The sequence below is a fragment of the Loxodonta africana genome, chromosome 8 (assembly GCF_030014295.1).
Source record: "Loxodonta africana isolate mLoxAfr1 chromosome 8, mLoxAfr1.hap2, whole genome shotgun sequence".
NCBI classification, from domain to species: domain Eukaryota; kingdom Metazoa; phylum Chordata; class Mammalia; order Proboscidea; family Elephantidae; genus Loxodonta; species Loxodonta africana.
This window is the reverse complement of record NC_087349.1, coordinates 23,499,632-23,512,363: the sequence shown is the minus strand read 5'-3', so window position 1 is coordinate 23,512,363 and position 12,732 is coordinate 23,499,632.

Below are 12,732 nucleotides of genomic sequence, written 5' to 3'. Positions count from 1 at the left end.
AAGACACATTCCCTTGAAATCTCTTGCTCGGACAAGAAGGAAAAGCAGGTTGCTGAGTAGGTTGTTTCCCAAAAAATAAAAAAAGACAATGATTAGTCTATGGCAGTCAGCGGGCGATTTTATCAATGACTTGCCATGGTTATGTACTGTATGGCTAGTAGCTGAAAGGAATTTAAAATGAAACTTTGGTGGATTTTCTGGGATATTTTTAGCACCTTCTCCATAACTATACATAGTGAAGGTGGAGGGGAAGAACTTTGTCAGAGACTACAAATTGCAATTTAAAGTTATCAACTGCACTACAGGCACAAATGTGGTCTGAGTTAAGTACTGTCTACCACAGGGATTTCTCTCGCAGTGGGTGGGGTTGGGGGAGTGTCACGCCTAGAAACAATATTTTCCTTCCCTTGCCGGTTGTAGAATTATCACTTTGCTACAGTGTTCAAAATCTCTTATTATTTTTTTTTAATTTATCACTTGTTGATATTGTCCAAAATCATGTATTTTTAAAACTTTTCACCTGTCAGTATTGCCGGGTCTTTGGTTCCTATGCCCTATCAGGCACTCACTGAATTAGAGAGAACTGCTGGCTTTGCTATCGTGGCCAACAACTGAGCTGTTCTAAACTCCGTGTTGTCTTCTGGGAAGCGTTTGCACCGTGGGGCGCCCATTTTGAAATGACAAGATCTGAGCACAATTGGAGCACCATTTGTAAACCTCAGCATTCTCCTGTGACTACTTTTCTGCGTTGCCTGTGTATCTTGTTAGTGCTCGGCTTGAGTCCACACCGTTAGAATAGCAAAGCAGCTGCTGTCATTCTCAGTTACCCACGGCTCCTGCTAAGGCAGGTCAACTTGTAGAAAATGCCTCTGTCCTCCATTTTATCACCCTGAGACAAAACTTAAAAATGCACAAGCAATTATTTCATGTCTTCCCCAGGCAGGTAGGATGGGGCCAATCGCCCTTCTAAACTCAGAAAAAGAGCTGAACTAAGGGAGATAGGACAGGTCAGGGCTGATCAAAACTAACATTCAGACAGGAAGGGCTGATGACAATGACCATAGAAAGAGAATCGGTGAGGCCAGAGAAAGCAGGACTTTTAGATGATTATTTTGTCTTTTTAACTTGAGCCAAAGAGAGAATTACATTTAAGATTTCCCTTATGATCCACAATTCAGTGAGTTTTTGCTATGATTTTAAATCATTTCCCCTCCATCATTTCAGGAAACAAAACAATGATTATGCCCAATGTAATATATACAATGAATTAAAGTGTGATAATTTTTTTTTTTTTAATGTAGCAAGGGACAGATGGAAATATCATTCAGAGATTTAAATACACTTTGCTTTTTTTTTTTTTTTTCTTATCAGAGCTTTAGCTAATTTGGAGGTTAGCTTCTATTGTTAGAGGAATTCGGGGATTAGGTAAGAATAGTTGAATGTTTAAATTTAGGTAAGGACGGACTTGACAACAGGTGAAGGCACTCTAAACATTAGCTCTTAAACTTGGCTACCGTCTTAGTCATCTAGTGCTGCCATAACAGAAATACCACAGTGGATGGCTTTAACAAAGAGAAATTTATTTTCTCACAGTCTAGTAGGTCACAAAACCAAATTCAGGGCGTCGGCTCCAGGGGAAGGCTTTCTCTCTCTCTGGGTTCTAGAGGAAGGTCCTTGTCCTCAATCTTCCCCTGGTCGAGGAGCTTCTCAGGCGCAGGGACCCCATGTCCAAAGGATATGCTCTGCTCCTGGTGCTGCTCTCTTGCTTTCCTTTTATCTCTTGAGAGATAAAAGGTGGTTCAGGCCACACCCCAAGGAAACTGCCTTTATCTTGGATGAGGGAGGTGATATGAGTATAAGTGAAGGTGGTGTTACAATCCCACCCTAATCTTCTCAACATAAAATTACAACCACAAAATGGAGGACAACCCTACAATACTGGGAATCCTGGCCTAACCACATTGATACACACATTTTGCGGGGGGGACATAATTCAATCCATGACAGCTACACTGTGGGATCCTTTGGGGAGCTTTAAAAATATCTGACACAGGGCCAGCCCCAAAGATTCGGATTTAGTTGGGATGGGGTATGGCCTGGGCATCTGGACTTTTAAAATTTTGCCAGGTGATTCTAATGTGCAACAAAATTTGAGAACTGCTACTCTAAAGATTTACTCTTTATATACTTCATACAATTAACATATTTTGTTTTAAAAATATAAGTAATATATTGGAACTCTATATCCTAATAAACGATTGCATTTTATGGAACAAATTTCACAGCCATATAAAATGCATACAATATATAGGGACCCCCCCCAAAAAAAAAACCTGTTAAGGGTTTGTGTGTTACGTTCATCTTTTTTTTTCCCTCTGAAAAATATGTGACATTGACAGCATTCCATAGCAGATGTGCTGTTGATACACATCTTTTTCATCATTCCACCTGTTGCCATGGTTATTTCATCATTAAGGAAAATATTTCCCTACTTGGCGGAAACAGCAAGGAAGCTATTATTAGAAAATTTTCAAGATAAATATTTACCTAAATGTTTGTATGTGTGTATATACATACAAATGTGTGTATAAGTGTGCTTATAGAGAGAGAGAGATTCAAGTGACTAACCGGGTGGTGAGAGGGAGATCTTTGTGATAATGGAATAGTTCTGTAACTTGATTGCAGCTGTGGTTACATGTCTGTATGTGAAATAAAATGTCATAAAACTACCAAAAAAACTGAATTCGAATTTTTTTAAAAAATCTATTCAGAAATTGAGTTTATTTGTACATTTAATACTGAAAAACAAAATGCTGTAATAATTTAATAATAGTTATTAGAGCTGTTAGTTTTTATAAAACCAATTATTAATAACTTTTAAATCAGGAAATAGATAGATAACTAATATAAATATCGCAGAAGTGCCTTGGCCATTTAACATTAAAAGAGCACAATATCCCTTTAAAGTCAACAAATCTATCTAAAATTTTAAAATAATGCAAGACTGGATAGTAGATATTAGATTATATCATAATTCAATCTTTGTTATAATGTTATATGTTTATTTGAATGCATAGTATTAAAATAACTCATACACTATTTTAAATTTCTACTTTCTAAATTCAATTTAGGATATTAGTTTTTAGGAAAAAAAACCCATCTGGAAATTCTTTATATCTTTTGATATAAAGGGGAAAACAACTTTGAGGAAGAAAATCTCTGAAATCATGAGCAGCATTATAAATAATCATAACACTAATAATAATATGAAGAAGTTTAAGAAGAGAAACCAAGTGTTAGAAAAGCAAAATGAGATCAACCTTACTCCTTCTGAAATCTTTATCTCCTACTAACGTCTGATGGGAAACCCTGGTGGTGTAGTGGTTAAGAGCTATGGCTGATAACTAAAAGGTCAGCAGTTCCAATCCACCAGGCACTCCTTGGAAACTCTATGGTGCAGTCCTACTGTGTCCTATAGGGTCATTGTGAGTTGGAATCGACTCAAAAGCAACAGGTTTTTGTTTTTTTTTTTTAATCTCTGGTAAAAGCGAGGCTCTACTTAGTTTTATGCATGTGAGGTATAGGGACAACAGAATTACTCTAGAGTCAGACTGTGCTGAGAATTTATTGTTTCAGCATTATAATTTCAAACTGCTTGATTTGCATCACTAAATATTTTAATAATAAAGTTAAAAAGATTATTTTAAGTAAAATTTCAGATTTATTTTTATATTAAAAAAGTTCATTCTTCAGCAATGATATTGGGCTTTGGCCTCAGTTTTAGCTAAATACTTACGTTAATATTTGGCTGTCTCACATAGGATCAAATGTATACCTGGAAGGACCTCTAGTGTGTACGTATGTGTGTGTGAGAGAGAGAGACAGATAGACAGACAGAGACCGAGAAACAGGAAATTCTGGAAAACTTTGCAAACTTAATGGTAAGTATCTTTGCAGGGTGTCATTAGTGGAATTTTACATCCAACTCATATACTTCTGTTTGGAACATTTTCTTTTTAACATCTATTACATTTATAATGAGAAAACTACAGTAAGGAGAAATCTCAGTAGGCTTTGGTTTTAGAAGGTAAAGGCTAAGCTCTTCTTAGGGATCTTATTAGAGTATGCTCACACCAGAGCAGTTGTCCAATTAGGACTGAGAGTAAGGTTAAAATCCCATTAGGGCAATTACTCTGTTAATTGTTATGGTGTGAGCATAGCCTTAGTTTAAGAAACATAGAACATCAGCCTGTACCTAAAGGGGAACGGAAGTCAGGGCCATCTCCCCAGCAAACCAACTTAGAAGATTTAAGTAAGCTGTTCTATAAGCCAAGGAAGAATCACTTTTTGAAAAATGAGCATTTAAGAAGAGAATACACTTAATTAGTACTGGCCACAAACCCCAGACACAGAGTTATTACCATACAGAAATGTCAAAAGTGGAACATTTCTATAGTAGTCTCATTATGCCAAACACAAATTATTTGCTTTTTAATTCATCCTTTTTCCCTTTTCATTCGTTTATTAAATAAACCTTTGTCAAGTGTCTAGCCCAAATCAAACCAAACCCAGTGCCGTTGATTCTGACTCATAGTGACCCTATAGGACAGAGTAGAACTGCTCCATAAGGTTTCCAAGGCTGTGAGTCTTTAGAAGCAGACTGCCACATCTTTCTCCTGCAGAGAGGCTGGTGGGTTTCAGGTGCCAAATTTTTGGTTGGCAGCTGAGTGCTTTAATCACTGCACCACCTGTCTAGTAGTCAGGATAAAACATTTTTCTGCAGTCACCAGAAAGCATGCTTTGGTGTGCTGATCAGGCTCAAAGAAAGAGTCTAAGGAGCTAAGAGATGGAACTGTAGGGATTCAAACAAAGCTGAAGTCATGGATTCACACCAATCTTGCATAGTGACCCACAGTCACTTCCTTTATTCCAAACACTTTTGTTTTACTGTGTTTGTATCTTCTCGTCTATGAATTGGCATCTTTGTGATGCCCACCTCTGGCCTGTTATAACATGAAGAGCAAACCACTACTTAGTCAAGATCCCAAAACATCCAGCTGGTTTGCTGTCTTATACCAAGTAAAGTTATGCAACAAGCTCCAAGATAACTTTCTTTCCTCTATAACAACATTATAATTCAAAACAACTCCAAGATAATCATGTTGTTTTCTTTTATTCCATTTTTTCTTTCCATTTCCGTCTGGCGTTGGATTTGCAAGGATAAGCAGATGTGGCCTTTTTCATCCTGTGCACTTTGTGCATCACTGAAAAGTACATGGGATGGAGTGGATCTGTTACCCAAAAGGGAAAAAACCAGAACTCTTTTCATCCTGTACTTGCAGAGCTAGTCCAAGTATTAGATGTCCAATTTACTATGCTTCTTCGATTTAAAAGGAGACTCTGGACTTATCTCAGCTTCTTAAGACACAGAACAGGAGGAGAAGCATGTTGTCTGTTAACTGAATTCGATGCGCTAATTTGACGGTGATTTTTTTAACCACTGTAATTCGTTCTCCTTAGATATTGCAATCTAAGTTGATTTCCCAAATTGTATTGTACGAAATACAAGAATCCAGACTGGCAATAGCATTTCATTATAAATTTCAATTTTGTTAGGTTAAAAATACTACTACACTGAAGTTTTATCATTGCATGACTTCCTCAAGTGCTGAAAACACTTTCAGTAAAGTCCTTCCTGGGATTCTGCAAAAAGGAAATTATTAGTGAATTGGCAGGTTCTGTGTGGATCGACTTAGCACCATGACTCTGCATGCCTTTAAGTATTTAATCTCTCCTGGAACGTGAGCCCTGCCCGGTATTCTACACACACTTCTGTTCCTAGACAGGAAAAATAGGAAGACCCTTTCACCAGTAATCCATCAGATCAGAATTAAGTCAGAATTGCTCTGTCTGCCTTTCTGATATTTTAACTTCATTCTAAGAAATGAACTCCTGCTTGTCTCACCTGTGTCAAAGGGGCTTATTTAAATGTCATTTCTAATAATGTTCTTGTCTTTCTTGTATCTCTTTTATCTAAGTAGAATGGAGTATCAAATGTGCAGTTAGTTCATGCAATTTTGATTATGCCTGTGATCTCTCCTGGATGTGATGTTAAGAAGTAGGCTTACTTTTTTTGCATATGTGCTCTTCATGTATATACTGGGCATTTTTTACACATTATATATTTATAGATACAGATGAATATGTGAGGCCATATAAACTAGATCATGTACACTATACTTAATGGGTCATATAAAATATTGTCAAGGTCATTGACTAATTGAGTTTGCCTTATGTCTTAGATGGGGCTCTCTAGAGAAGCAAAACCAGTAATGTGTATAAATATATAAACAGAGATTTATATTAAGGAAAAGCTCATGCAATTGTAGGGGTTGGAACATCCCCAAGTTCTTGGATCAGGATAGAGTCCTTTTCTAATTTACCGAGCTGCAGAAGCTGGTGAATCCCAGGTGAGCAGGTTGAAGAGCAGGGATTGCGTTCACAGGTTGTGACGGTGGAGGAATCCCCAAGGTCGGCAGGCAAGACCACAAGATTTCTCCTGAATCAGGTACAGGGGCTGGTGAGCTCAAGATAGGCAGGTCGAGCGCGGGACTCTTGCTCACAGGCCACAAAGACCGGTGAACCCCAAGATGGACAGGTAAGCTGCCAGCTCAAGTCCCAAGAACCAGAGGTCAGACAAGAGACAGCTGCTGGATCCAGAACAAGCCAATAACCTTTGCAAGATGAGAAGGAAGGAAGTAGGCATCGGAAGGCAGAGAGGTGAAGACTGAGCGGGCTGTGAGCCGCCAGAGGCCCCACCCCCACTGGTACCACTCAGCAGATTCCATCATAGGGATGGTCACATATGAAATTTCAACAGGAAAGTGATCACAACATTATACAACTGCCAAAACACTGAGAATCATGGCATAACCAACCTGACACACAGTCTTAACCATCACACCTTCTGTGCTGAATTTAGAACCTAACTCTGAGGACGTATCTCCTGTTTTTTATTGCTGTTGGAACAAATTACCACAAACTTAGTAGTTTAAAACTACATAAGTTTGTTGTCTTGTTATCTTACAGTTCCGAAGGTCAGAGGTCTGACAGATCTCACTGGGCTAAAATCAAAGTGTCAACAAGGTTGCTTTTCCACTCCATGCTCTAGGGAAGAAACTATTTCCTTGCCTTTTACTTTTTAAGGCTGCCTTCATTCTTTGACTGATCGTCCCTTAATATCTTCAAAGCCAGCAATGGCAAGTTTAGTCTTTCTCTTTCGCTTTTCTGCAGCCTTCTTCCATTTTGAAGAACTCTTTATTACATGGAGCCCACCCTAATAATCCCTGATAACCTTGCTGTCTCAAGGTCTGTATCATTAATCACATCTTCAAAGCCCCTTTTGCCATGTAAGTTCACATATTTTCAGGTTTTCAGGACATGAACATCTTTGGGGGCCTCTTTCTTCCTACCACACTTCCATTACATGTTTATGGTACTATAGCTACTGCGGAAATTATATCATGTCTTGTCTTACCTCTACCAAAAGCTAATAGGGGCTGGTGCTCCTCAGCTGAAGGTTAATTCTCATTACTGTCTCCTTTATTTACTGAGGAATTTCTTTGTCCAACAACTTGAACCAGTTCTCAAAACTCTCTGCTTAGAACACCTCAATAACCTCTGCCAGCCCTTAGGGGTAACAGGATTTGGCATCTCCAGTGTCGTAAGCAACCTCTACTGCATCTTCAATACCCTTGAGCACTTCTAAAACAGATATCTCATCCAACATGTGTTCCCATTATCATAGTAGCTATTTCAAACCTTCTCCATCAATCTTAAGTCTCTGTCTATGTTACCTTTGTCATGGACATTGTGATATGCTCCTCAGATTCCTCTTCAAGGAAACATGGGTTACCTCAGCTCCTGGTAGTGCTGTCAGCAAGTAGCATTCAACCGTCAGTCCCTGAATCAAGAATTATTACAAGTTCGGAAAGAGCTGCCTCTCCTGTGGGGATTGCACCTTCTTGGGGTGGCACACATGCAAGTGACTGACTGACATGGGTGCTATAAAGTCTTGGTCATCTCAGCCAAGCTCAGCTCAGAAAAGTCCTGAAAATTCATTCTAGCTCCAGAACTCCCTGTGGAATCAGCCAAGGCTATAGTTGGCTCTCCATTTTACATGGACTTCTTCCTCTACCCTATCTTATTTCCATTCTCTGATTCCACAGGACACTTCTTAATAAATATTCTGCAAGCAACCTTCTGTTTCAGAGTCTGGATCACAGGGAACCAACTTGCAACACCCTCTCAGAAAATGAGTTCCCTTCCAAATTAACTGAAATATATTTCACTTGTCCCTGTAAGTATCAATCCAAATATTCCTTTACTTTAAGGTTTTCATAACTTATCCAGGCAGAGTTATTCCCCCATACTCTCTCATAACCTGGGACATAGGACCTGTATCATAGCAAGTTATATACTGAACTGATAAATTTTTTTTGTTAACTTTGTTAACATTCTTGTTAACTATCTAGTATTCAACACAGAGCCTGACATTAAGATGTGTATTTTTAAACGATGGTATAAATGTTCTTTTCTGCATCTATAGAAACCTTGGTTCAGTTAGGATCCGTCATATTACTGTTCACTACAGCATATCAAATCTTGTTTGCACTAAATGTGCACTCCAGCCAAGTCCTTCTCCCGTCCAATCATGCTTTCCCACGTGTTTTAGGTACAATAAAGGGTCTATGCCATGCAAGGAAAATTAAATTCCTAGCATTTAGAATACCTTTTTCAATTGTTCTACCTATTTATTTTCTTACACTGAATTTCTTCACACATGATGCTAGGTTATGACTTCATCTTCTCCTGGTTGGGCTCTGATCAAGATTCATTTCCAGTTCTACATATTTAATTGAGAACATCTAAAAAAGTATCCATACCAGACTCAGAAACACATCTGGGAAGTATATGCTTGATGAACAAATTTCCTATTCATCATGGGATTGGTTTAGATGGGAAAACACTGAATTATTAAGAGAAATGGAAATCAGAGCTAATTTACAAGATTGAGAATCCCTCCAGTTGAACAAGAAATTGACACTGTAACATTCACAAACTCTTTGGACGGAGAAATAATCTGATGTGGAATGAGATAGAGATGATGATGAGGCTGGTGGTGAGCCATGTGAAGAAATTATATTTTTCCTGTTTAATGATGGTGCTACAGATGGTATTAATTACTTCTGAATACAATAAGAAAGGTTTAAAATAAAAATCAGTGACCTATATATCTTTCCACACTGAGTACAAATCTGTCTTTCTGATCCAGGCCATTCATAAAGACCTTACTATCAGTAGCTTTCTCTTTTAGACTCAGAAGGTAAGTGATGCCTCTCCGAAGAAGACAGCTCATTTATAAACTGTGCATTTCCAAGCCATCCACTTGTAGCTGTTCCTGGATTATCACCTCAAGGGCAATGAAGGATGTACTCCTAACTGTAGTAAAAAAAAAAAAAAAAAGAGTTTCTTTTTTTGGTTAGGGAAAATAAAATAAGCAGAAATGTAGCCTTGTATTTGTTTCTGGATTCTTTATAATATTATCTTCTGGCTGAATTGAATATGAAGGTTTGGACTTATTAGAACACATCAAACAATTTACTGCTGATTTAAAGTAAATTTATTTAACACAGCCGATCCTATTCAATAAAACTCTGGTAACTGTACCTGTCTCATTTGCTGAAGAACCAACATCTTGGGAAACAATATTCATGGTAGCTGTCTTGGGAAATCATAACATGTAAAGATTTTAGGGAAAGAAAAACAAGAGTCAGTTTGAAAAACTTGAACTTTTTTATAATATCCTTTTTGAGTAGTAACATAGCAATGGAAATTAAGATAGAATAATATGTGAAATGTTTGGTTTAGAGCAGGTGCAAAGAAGCCACGGTACTTTTCCTCCTTAAAGTTCCAGAACGTGTAAGATTTCTTTAATTGAGGATGTGCTAGTTAGATCATACTTAGGAGCATCTCAACATAAATGAGTCACTATAGTTTAATTGGAAAGTATTTTTGAGAATCAAGACATGAAATTGCCCCTGATCATTTCCACAAGGGGAGAAGGAGAAGCCATACAGGCTAGTCTGTATCAAAGAACCAGGAATGATGGTCATTTGGGTAAGGAGGGGCGTTTCTCAATATTAGTCCTTTAGCTTAATTCTCTAGAAATTTCCAGGAAATACTGTAACTATAGAAACTTCCCATTTAAAATTACAGAAACCAGTCTTGACTCAAAGAAATTCTAATTCTAAGAGATTCAAAGGCAACAAGAGATTTATATTTTCATTATTGTTTCCCATGTTATTATCAGATATTTCCTAGATCTCTTTGCTCTTCAGATTCATCCATTACTTCTTATATTTCTAATCAAATTTTATTTTTAAATTAAGCTACTATTCAAAGACTCCTAAATGTTTTTCATTCGCGTGGAGTTCTAGAGAAAGTTGTCTCTGCTGTAGGTGCATTGTGTTTTATTAAAATCATTGGAAATAAGCATCTATTTCCTTGTAGCCTCTTCACTTTCTTTCAGTGAGCTTAAGCACTAACCAGGTTCCAGGTGTGCTGCTATGCATAGAAAATACAAAAATGAGCAAGGTCCTTCTCTTCAAACAGCTTCAGACATGTGGTAGGATTATTGACTCTGCCAGAGGATGGTTTCGTTACTAGAAACGTATTTGCTTAACAAATAAATTAATACTAAATACCAAGTAAATGTTATATTTCAAAAATGCATACTGAAAGCATCAATTCGTGCAATTGCATGTATTAAGGAAGTTTAAAAGAAGTTTAATCATAATAATTGAACATCTACTAAGTTTTGGTTATTTTACTAATATTATCTCTATTATTCATTTCAACAATATTATGAGGTTGGCATTATTATTCTCATTTCTCACATGGAAAAAAAAACAAACAGAGGTTTGGAGAGTTTTGGCAATGTATTCAGGATATGAACAGCCTATGTGCCCAGGTAGCACTTAATAGTTTGCGCTCCAAAACATCAATGCCCTTAACAATTTCACCGCAGGCATGGATTAATTTTCACGTTATTGTGTATTTTCCCACCTTCACCTAGCCCCTGTGCTTGGTGTGTTGTTAGTTGCTATTGAGCCACTCCAGCCCATGGCAACCCACCAACAACAGAATGAAATGCCTCCTGGTTTTGCACGCTCCCCGCGATAGTTGGTATGCTCGAGTTCATTGTTGCGGCCACTACTTATTTTGAGTGTATGCCAACCTAGGCGGCTAATCTTCCAGTGCTGTATCAGATAGTATTCTGTTGTGACCTATAGGGTTTTCATTAGCTAATTTTCAGAAGTAGATCTGCAGGCCTTTCTTCCTAGACTTTTAGTTTGAAAGCTCTGCTGAAGCCTGTTCTCCATGGGCGATATTTGAAATATCAGTCGCGTAGCTTCAAGCATCACAGTAGCACATAAGCCACCACATTATGACAAACTGACAGGTGGGTGGTGAAACCCCTATATATGCGGTCATTAATGAATACTAGGTAATTACTGGGCTTAAGATCTCAGAGAACATCCTGAGCAATAAAACATTCTGGAGCTGCCAACACGAACAAGGCCTGGGGTAAGGCAAATGGAGATGAGTGTACAAATTTATAAGATTGAAAATGCCAAATTAGAATTAAGACTGGATAATCTTATAAATCTAATTGAGACCGGTAATGGAAATCTAACCTCAACAAGGACCAAGAAACATTGAAGTGAAAAAAAAAAAAAAGAATACAGTAATAGAATTTAACACTTTCAACCCTCCAGAGTAGTTGTGGACACCCCTGAGATATTAACAACTATTGTGATAGGATTCCACTTTGAAACATTATTTTATTTATTTATTTATGTATTTTTATTAATTTTTTTTGCACTTTAAGTGAACGTTTACAAATCAAGTCAGTCTGTCACATATAAGCTTATATACACCTTACTCCGTACTCCCACTTACTCTCCCCCTAATGAGTCAGCCCTTCCAGTCTATCCTTTCGTGACAATTTTGCCAGTTTCTAACCCTCTCTACCCTCCCATCTCCCCTCCAGACAGGAGATGCCAACACAGTCTCAAGTGTCCACCTGATATAATTAGCTCACTCTTCATCAGCATCTCTCTCCCACCCACTGACCAGTCCCTTCCATGTCTGATGAGCTGTCTTCGGGAATGGTTCCTGTTCTGGGCCAATAGAAGGTTTGGGGACCATGACCGCCGGGATTCCTCTAGTCTCAGTCAGACCATTAAGTCTGGTCTTTTTATGAGAATTTGGGGTCTGCATCCCACTGATCTCCTGCTCCCTCAGGAGTTCTCTGTTGTGCTCCCTGTCAGGGCAGTCATCGATTGAGGCCGGGCACCATCTAGCTCTTCTGGTCTCAGGATGATGTAAGTCTCTGGTTCATGTGGCCCTTTCTGTCTCTTGGGCTCATAGTTGTCGTGTGACGTTGGTGTTCTTGTTCTTCATTCTCATTTGATCCAGGTGGGTTGAGACCCATTGATGCATCTAGATGGCCGCTTGTTAGCATTTAAGACGCCAGGCGCCACATTTCAAAGTGGGATGCAGAATGTTTTCATAATAGTATTATTTTGCCAATTGACTTAGAAGTCCCCTTAAGCCATGGTCCCCAAACCCCCGCCCTTCCTCCTCTGACCTTTGAAGCATTCAGTT